This window comes from Schistocerca nitens, chromosome 11, assembly GCF_023898315.1.
Source record: "Schistocerca nitens isolate TAMUIC-IGC-003100 chromosome 11, iqSchNite1.1, whole genome shotgun sequence".
In the NCBI taxonomy this organism is placed as follows: domain Eukaryota; kingdom Metazoa; phylum Arthropoda; class Insecta; order Orthoptera; family Acrididae; genus Schistocerca; species Schistocerca nitens.
This window is the reverse complement of record NC_064624.1, coordinates 62988193-62998528: the sequence shown is the minus strand read 5'-3', so window position 1 is coordinate 62998528 and position 10336 is coordinate 62988193.

The window sequence follows — 10336 nt, the reverse complement described above, 5'->3', positions numbered from 1 at the left end:
TCTGAAAAGAATGGGTCATTTATTCTTTGGAAGTGTCATACACTTAAAATATGTGATAATTTTTGTAATATATCTAAAATTGTCTTCTTAAAAGAACTCCTGGCAGATTTTTAAATGGCTGAGCAAGTGAACTAACAGGTAATTCTAGAATTTGTGTGACTGTATGAAATTAAGCAGTGTTATGTTATGACTCAATTTTGGTGAATATAATGTAGATTGGCTTGGTGCACTTGCCCATGCTAGAATACCCTCCACTAACCTCTTAATCTCTGATGACTGTCACCTCCTACATCCATTCGAACTTGCTTCTTGTCTTCATGCCATAGTCTCCCTCTACACTTTTTACCCTCACATATCCCTCCATTACCAAACTGACCAACCCTAGATGCCTCAGAATTTGTGCTATTAACAGGTTCCTTGTGTTAGTGAAATTGGTCCCTATGTTCCTCCCTCATTTTTTGTTTCGTTTACCCATCAAATCTTCAGCCTTCTACTGTATCACATTTCAGATGCTTCCATTCTCATCTTGTCTGAATTGCCTATCATTTATGTTTGACTTCCATACAGGGCTGCACTGCAAATATCTTCAGAAAAGACTTCCTAACACTTAAATTTATATTATATGTGAACAGTCCTCTTTATTAAGCACATGTTCATTGATATTGCTAGTCTTCACTTTATTTCTTTCGTACTTTGGCCATTGTCAGTTACTTTGATGCCCAAATAGCAAAAGTTGTCTGCTACTTTTAATGTCTCATTTTCTAGTTGAAACTCAACATTGCCTGATATATTTCAGCTAGATTCCATTGCTTTTATTGATGTTTGTCATACAATCTCCTTTAGTGATGATATCCAATTTTACTCTTCAGAGTTTTACCTTCCACACATCCCTTCATTGACAGTTTCAAGATGCCTGTTTTGTTTGATAGAATTACATTGTCATTGGTAAACACACAGTTTGCTTTACTTTTTTCCAGATTTCCTTCGTGTCTTCGTCGTACAGAGTGCATATAAGATGTAGGCTACAAGCCTGTCTCATTTCCTACTCAATGCTTCCCTTGCATGTCTTTCAAGTCTTACAACTGGTGCCTGGTTTCTGTGAAAGTTGCAAGCAAACTTTTGCTTCCTGTCTATTTATTCTGCTGCTGCGCAAAGTCCAAAGGGTGCAGTCAACTCCACATTCTCAAAAGCATTTCAGTAAATCTGCAAAAGCTGTAAACACAATTTTGTTTTCATTGAACTCATTTTGTAAGGTAAGCCATAGTATCAGTATTGCCTTGTTAAATGTTTGTGGTACCCAAAGTGATCTTATGTAAGGTTAACCCTCTAAAAGCTTTTCCATTCTTGCAAGCATGTCATATTAATCTGATAGTATTCACACCTGTTAGCACCTGCCTTTCTTCAAATTTGAATTATTGCATTCTGGTTGATGTATGACTGTACGTCAACTATCTCAAATCCTGCACAAAAGTTGAATAATTTTGTCATGGATGGCTTTCCCATGTATCCCAATAATTCTGAGGTAATGTCACCAACTGCAATGGCCTTGGTACTACTTCGCTCCTTCAGTGCTGTATCAAATTCTGGTCATCTTATGATATCTCCAGTCTTGTCTGCAACTACTTCCTTTTCCCATTTTGGAGCAAGTTTGTTCCCCTTTGCCCTACAACCATTCTTGTTTAGCCATATTGCATCTTCTGTCAACATCATTCTAGTAATGTTTGTATTCCCTTTTGTCTGCTTAAATAGCTACATGTTTGTATTTGCTCTTCGCATCAATTAAATTCAGTATCTCACGAGTTGTGAAGGTATTCGTACTAGGCCTTACTTTTTACCTATGTTTCCTCCTGCCTTCACTGTTTCATCTCAAAGCTGCCTATTCATTACCTAGTGTATACTTACCCTCTATCACTTTTTGCCTAATGCTCATTTTAAAACCATCAATGAGTTTTGGTTCATTCAAGTTTATCCAAATGCCATGTACTTAAATTCTACTTTTACCATTTCTTCCAAATTACTCTGCAGTTAATAAAAACAACTCTAGCCAGAGTCCACATCTATCACTGGAAATGTTTTGTAGTTTAGAATCCTGTTTTGAAATCTTTGTTTTTGACATTACATAATCTGTCGGAAACCTTTTGGTTTCTCCATGTTATTCCACATACACAAGCTTCTTTCACGATACTTGAAAAAAGTGTTTGGAGTGACTAATTCATGCAATGTGCAAAATTGTACCAGGCGGCTTCCCCGTTTGTCATTTGTGCCATTGGAGGTTCTCTTAACTATTTTGCATCCTGTTCCTACTACTGAATTTCATTACCTTCTAGAATTGGTTTTCATCTTCCTTAGATATTGAATAATTACTCATCAAACTTTTTCCTATTCCATTATTCTTCTGGTCTGGTTGCCATTTCTACCATTGTTGTATTTTGTTCATGCCTATTTCAGCTATGGTAATTCAGTGACATTGCTGTTGATAATAGCGTACTCATGTTCCTATTTTCTTGCTCGCTACTAGGGCCTTCCCTGCATGATCCCTATTTGATTTTTTGTTGATAATCTAGTACTGGTCTGACCAGAACTCCTGTCCTTTCTGCCATTGCACTTCGGTTCGTACTACAACTGAATACAAACTATCCATTTTTGCTATTTAAAGTCTCTAACCTTCCTAGGCTGTTGTTGTTGTTGTCTTCAGTCCAGAGACTGGTTTCGTGTGTGTGTGTGGGGGGGGGGGGGGAGAGGGGGTTTGAGGTTTTCGGGCGCTAAACAGCGTGGTCGTCAGCGCCCAACTGGTTTCGTGCCACTCTCCATACTACCCTATCCTGTGCAAGTTTCTTCATCTCAAAGTATGTACTGCAGTCTACATCCTTCTGAATCTGCTTAGTGTATTCGTCTCTTGGTCTCCAACTTTGACTTTTACCCTCAACACTGCCCTCGTATACTAATTTGGGGATCCATTGATGCCTCAGAACATGTCCTACCAACCGATCCCTTCTTCTAGTCAAGTTGTGCCACAAATTCATCATCTCCCCGATTCTATTCAGTACTTCCTCATTAGTTACATGATCTACCCATCTAATCTTCAGCATTCTTCTTTAGCACCACATTTCAAAAGCTTCTTTCTCTTACACACACACACACACACACACACACACACACACACACACACACACACACACACACAGAGAGAGAGAGAGAGCTAAGACCACACTGCCAAACTGTGGTCTCAGCTCTCTGAGACTGCGATCATGCGAGGGTGCACGTGTCTACTGCTGACAAAGGCCTTAATGGCCGAAAGCCTTAATTGTGTGAATCTTTTTTATTGTGCCTATTGCGACTCAGCATCTCCGCTATATGGTGAGTAGCAACTTTCCTTCTCTGGTATTGTTACATTCCATCCTGGGTTTTCCATTGTTTGATGTTTGCTTCTATGCTATTCTTGTTAAACTGTTAGTTGTCTGTGTTGTCCACTTCCATACAAGACTTCACTCCATACAAATACTTTCGGAAAAGACTTCCTGACACTTAAATCTATACTTGATGTTAACAAATTTGTCTTCTTGAGAAAAGCTTTACTTGCCATTGCCACCCTACATTTTATAATCCTGTCTACTTTGACCATTATCAGTTATTTTGCTCCCCAAATAGGAAAACTCATGTACTACTTTGTGTCTCATTTTCTAATCTAAATCCCTCAGCATCACTGATTTAACTCAACTACATTTCATTATCCTCATTTTGCTTTTGTTGATGTTCATCTTTTATTCTCCTTTCAAGACACTGTCTCTCACACAATTACAATGTCATGGGAGAACCTCAAAGTTTTTATTTCTTCTCCATGGATTTTAATTTCTGCTTCAAATTTTTCTTTTGTTTTCTGAACTGCTTGCTCAGTATACAGATACAATACCATCAGGGATAGGCTACAACCCTGTCTCACTCCCTTCCCAACCACTCCGCCCTTTCATGCCCCTTGACTTACAACTGCCATCAGGTTACTGTACAAATTGTAAATAGCCTTTTGTTCCCTGGGTTTGACCTCTGCAACCTTCATAATTTGAGAGAGAGTATTAAAGTCAACATTATAAAAAGGTTTCCCTAAGCCTACAAATGCTAGAAATATGTTTGCCTTTCCTTAATCTGTATTCTAAGACAAGTTGTAGGGTCAGTATTGCCTTAAGTTTTCAAACATTTTTATGGAATCCAAATTGGTTTTTTCCCAAGGTCAGCTTCTACCGGTTTTTCCATTCATCTGTAATGTATTCGTGTTAGTATTTTGCAGCCATGACTTACCAAACTGATAGTTTGGTAATTTTCATGTCTAGTTTGGTAATTTTTACGTCTGTCAACACCTTCTTTCTTTGGGATTGGAATTATTATATTATTTTTGAGGTCTGAGGGTATTTCACCTATCTCCTACATCCTACTCACCACATGGTAGAGTTCTGTGAGGTCTGCCTCTTCGAAGGCTATCAGTAGTTCTAATGGAATGTTGTATACTTGCAGGGCGTTGTTTCGACTCGGGTCTTTCATGGCTTTGTCAAACTTGTCACACAGTATCATTTCTCCCATTTCATCTTCATCTACATCCTGCTCTATTTCCATATATTGCCCTCCAGTACATCGCCCTTCTGTAGACACTCTATATAATCCTTCCACATTTCTGCTTTCTCTTCTTTGCTTAGAACTGGTTTTCTGTCTGAGCTCTTGATATTCATCCAAGTGCTTCTCTTTTCTCTAAAGGTCTCTCTAATTTTCCTGTAGGCAGTAACTATCTTACCCCATAGTGATATATACTTAGCCTACTAAGGTGTGTAATACTCCACGCTAAGACATATAGAGTGCCTGTCCTGCTTTTCCTGATAACATCCTCCTGTGTAGCCTCTGCTTGGAGATCTGGATGGGGGATTATTTTACCTCCAGAGTATTTTGCCTAAGATAATTTTGTACAGTAGAGCTGCATGCTCTTGGGAAGAAAAAGACAAACACAGCTGCAGTTTCTCTTTGCTTTCATCCACTTGCAGTATTGGCACAGGAAGTTTGTTAATGCTACAAGGCCAGGTCAGTTGATCATACAGACCATTGCTCCTGCAACTGCAGAAAAGGCTTTTGCTTCTCTTGAGGAACCATGTGTTAGCTGGATTTCTCCTCAGATAATATGTATTTGTGTTTGCACTTACTGTTTTCAGTATCGCTCACATGCCAGCAACCCTACCTTGGCAGTGTCCGTGGTTCATTTGGTGTGGGGGCTGTGCACTATTGTTTAAAGTGCTGTCTTGGAGCAGAAGAAATAGTTTTAGCATGTATATTTGTAGAATTACTTCGTTATCTGTATAAACACAAATAACAATTCTGAGAGACTGCGTTGGTAGACATACAAACCCACAGATGAAAACTGTTGCTATGTCTCAGATTTGAGGCTGTAACTCCTGGTTTCAGGATCAGTTACTTTAACAATTACCCTAACCAAGCATGCCTCCAGGGCTGCCAAGGGGATGTCACTTGTGTGTCCTCATAGATTTTCATCTTAGGTTCAGGATTTGAAGGTCAGCAACCAGCCAATAATTTTGTAAAGCAGTGTGACACAGTTCTCCATAGAAGTAGAAACAAGAAATGCATTTGGCAGTTGGGTGATTTGTGAGTGCTGGTAAGTATAAAAAATTTATTATACAGTTGTCTGTAGATGAGTGCATAGGATAACAATATAATAATCATAAAATTGGTGGTTCAGACAACATTGATTGCTACCAGTTCTTTTAGTTCTATTTACATTCCATATGTAAAACAAATGGTAATTTTAATTCATGCTTTACCATACTTTATTAAAAAGTTATTTTTAATTATAAGTTACATAAAATGCAAGTATTGTTGAAAAATTACAATTTGGTACAAAAATGGAGAGCATCAAATTGAAAATAAAGAAATCTCGCAGAAATGTATCAAAATTTTTGTTTTAATACGTCGAATGTTGAAAAAAAATGTAATTTTTACTAAACTGTTACAATTCAGTATTTGTTAAATTTGCGAGTTGTTAGTAGACATGGAAGTTTCTAAAAATTAGTAGTCCTTACTAGAAGATTCGAACCAGCAGCTTTTTCATTAAGGTACTTTTGTGCTATAGTCTCAATTACCAGTAGTTGTGTTAATAATTAGGAAATATTTTGTAGTTGACAGCACTCAGAAATCTTCTGATCTTCAATGTCAAATTTTTGTAGTTGTTTGGTAACTGCATAGTGCTGGTTTAGGGAATTGATGTTCCAGCACAACTCCAAATACTCTAAATCTGAAGGAAATTAAAGAGGATGATCTGAAAGATACCCTTTTCAGTCAAGTTCTTATTCTTGCAGGGGTGTGCCCATAATGGTTAAGGTGATAGCCCATAAAATGCAAGAAATCCAGGTTTAACTCATCAGTGCAGCCAAAATTAATTTTTACATCTGCTGTTACATAGATGATTCTCTAATATTAGGCAGTCATTGGATCAAATTGTGAAGGTTTCTGATCAGCTTAAATCATCTGGTATTCAAAATTGTGTTGGCTGACGGCATTGCAGCAGAATTGTGAGTGAATAGAGCAATTGATTTTTATTATCAATGACTGTAGGATCCATTTTTACTCTTGCAGAGGAACTGTTTTCTTTCCAAAATCATATAGGAGAACAAAATTATCTGCTGTTCAGGTCTTTCGCTCCAAACATGTTTCCTGTGCCTCTTCTTACAAACTGCAATGACCTGTGCATTTTTATTTTCTCATGAAAAGCCACTGTTCCATAAAGTTAACACTTCAATTGCCAGAGGTTGTTCTGCAAGATCCACTTGTTTTATTTAATCTGATGGCTGCCACTTCAGGTCTAGTGGTCTACTGTGTAGAAAAAGTTTGGTTTTTCCATCTCCCTCCTGTCCCCACCTTAGTCAATTATTTATCTGTCATTTTAGTATCCATGCTGCAGCCAAAAATGTGAAATGCATTTTTATGCTCTTTAGTGGAGAAACTTTGTAAGGCAAAGCATTGTAATTGACTTTTGTGTTACTGTCTTCTGTTCTGCTACAATCTGCATCATTGTCAACTATCAACTGTAGAGATGTCTTTGATCCTTTTTCTAACGTTTTTGTTCAGAAGTTCTGGGGTCTTCGTTTTTTGTTTCATGTTTTGCAAGATATGATGTTACTTATAAATTAATGGAAGGCTTCTTATATAAGCTGTCTTGGTGGTTCTCATATGTTCAACTTCTGGTTGGCCATGGGGATTCAGGGGATTTATCTTCATTTGTATTTGCTGTACAGATCTCTCCTGTCATGTAACTATGTAATGTTGTTAACATTTGCAGGTCCTCACTGTATTCCACAACATTCCCCATGCTGGGTGTATTGGCTGTTACATCATGTTTGATCACCTTACCAGGTTTGTTAGGCAGAAGTATGTTCCTATCTTTCAGAATTTGTTTTTAACAGTAGCAATCTGTGATGCTTCAGTAGTCCAGTGCTCATGTTCCAATCTCTGTATTTAGAGAATTTATTATTTTGGGCATGTTTATTGCTAACAGGATAAATATTTTCCTGTTGTGTGTGTTTTCTAAACAGTTACACAAGCAAATTTTTGGAAAACATGTTTTGTAGATTTTCACAGGAATTTTTGTTCACAGCTGTGCTAATGTCACAGGATGTGATTTTGAGATGAATGAGTTCAGATTGTCCTCTGGAAATTTAGATCTATGTTTTCCATGGATTCTCGAAATCTCTTCAAGGAAATGGATGGACAGCTCCTGATAAAATGGCATGGCTCATGTTGCTTATATTTGCTCAACCTCATGTCGTGTTGTACGTTATTGATGTAATTTTCCTCTCATCTTTCTCCCCATCTGAAGGCATGCATGTTCAGTTACGTAGTTGACAAGTATATATATATCCTGTCTCTGCAGTATGATGGAGAAATTCGATTTGTAAACAATATTTACCAGAGTATATCTTAAACATTAATCTACTATGATGGGTGGATGTTGGAACTCGAAATGGTTTTTTTTCCACATCACATTTGACACTTTAAAATTATTTTTTCCTCTCATTTGATACTTATCTGCATGCAGGTTTCAAATTTCAGTAACATGCAATGAGATAAATGCAGATTTATCTCATTGTACAGTACTGATTTTTCAAGATAATAAATGTATTACTGCCTGTGTTCTGTGGTGCATCTTTCTAATGGGTCCTCTGTATGGAATATCAGATTTTGTAGCTAATCATTTCTAGTTTTCCTTCCACTAATGTGTGTATAATGCCACTGTTAGTTAATGAAACTCTCGATCTGGTCTTGAGTGCTTACACACTTTTCTAAGAGTAAGAGGATTGCTTCTTGAATGGGTGTGAGGCTACAAATTCAGGTGTTTTGGGTTCAGTCCCAAGCATCATCTGTCACTTTTTCTATGTGGAAAATGACAGTTTCCATTCCAGTGTGAAGCTCTAGGTCTTCATGTAACTTATTATGTCAGTGAGTTCAGAAGTTGGAGGAAGCCAGTGGCATACCACATCCAGTAAGACAATGCTTAATAGAGCACTAAGGTGTTAATAACTACTTCTACATCCATACTCCGCAATCCACCTGATGGTGTGTGGCGGAGGGTACTTTGAATACCACTATCAGTTCTCCCTTCTATTCCAGTCTCGTATTGTTCGTGGAAAGAAAGATTGTCGGTATGCCTCGGTGTGGGCTCTAATCTCTCTAATATTATCCTCATGGTCTCTTCACGAGATATACGTAGGAGGAAGCAACTTATTGTTTGACTCCTGAAGATATGTTCTTGAAACATCAACAAAAGCCCATACTGAGCATCTATCTTGCAGAGTCCTCCACTGAAGTTTATCTATCATCTCCGTAATGCTTGCGTGATTACTAAATGATGCTGTAATGAAGCGTGCTGCTCTCCGTTGGAACTTCTCTATCTCTTCTATCAACCCTATCTAGTACGGATCCCACGCCGGTGAGCAGTATTCAAGCAGTGGGCGAACAAGTGTGTTGTAACCTACTTACTTTGTTTTCGGACTGCATTTCCTTAGGATTCTTCCAATGAATCTGTCTGGCATCTGCTTTACCGACGATCAATTTTATCTGGTCATTCCATTTTAAATCACTCCTAATGCCTACTACCAGATAATTTATGTAATTAACTGCTTCCAGTTGCTGACCTGCTATATTGTAGCTAAATGATAAAGGATCTTCTATGTATTCGCAGCACATTTCACTTGTCTACATTGAGATTCAGTTGCCATTCCCTGCACCATGCATCAATTCGTTGCAGATCCTCTTGCATTTCAGTACAATTTTCCATTGTTACAACCTCTCGATATACTACAGCATCATCCGCAAAAAGCCTCGGTGATCTTCCCATGTTATCCACAAGGTCATTTATGTATATTATGAATAGCAACAGTCCTAAAACACTCCCCTGTGGCACACCTGAAATCGCTCTTACTTCGGAAGACTTCTCTCTGTTGAGAATGACGTGATGCGTTCTCCTATCTAGGAACTCTTCAATCCAGTCACTGAACTACCTCCAAGTTGTTGAAAGCTTCACTTTTACATTGGGTTTGCATTAGTTTTTGTGACATTTCAGATGTATTTTCCTGAGTACTAAAATTAGGTGACCCACACTTAGATCTGCATTTACGTGCTTATTGTCTTTACAGGTGGTTTTATAATCTAAAAAATGCGTTCTGCATATAACCTGATACTTGCTTAGTTCCTTCTTGACCATAATGCCCTCATGGGCAATGCAGAGGTACCCTATCATCTTCCACTGAATAACACAGGTCAGAAAATAGGGAGCTGAGATCGTCATAAAATCAAAAAATATTCTTATTGGAGCCTTCACTGTGGCACAGGCAGAGGAAAGAGAGAAGTTCCAACTTAATGTCAAACCCAAGTGATCATAAATAGTGATTGACACAGGAATATAAACATTGTTCTCAGTAAAGAAAAGAATTACAGCTTGAGTGGAGTTCTACGAAGTGGACATAAAATTTTGTGGTGCAACAAAATTGCTTCATAGGTAGGGATTTGGTGATTAGCCAACCTAACTCACAGGAACATAATTTAGTTGCAGATGATAATCTATCAGTACATAGAAAGATATAGAGGATCATATATAAATTAGAAATATACAAAAATTGGGTAATAGTGAAAAGACATAAATTGTTATGAGATCTTGAAACATGTAGCTGAATAAAAGTACTCACTGATGATGGCAGAAAAATGCTGAATCATTTTTGGGCATTTATAAACAAAAAGTTTCCGTAACAGGTGGATCAGAAATTCCAGTAATTGTACTATACATTACTCAAAC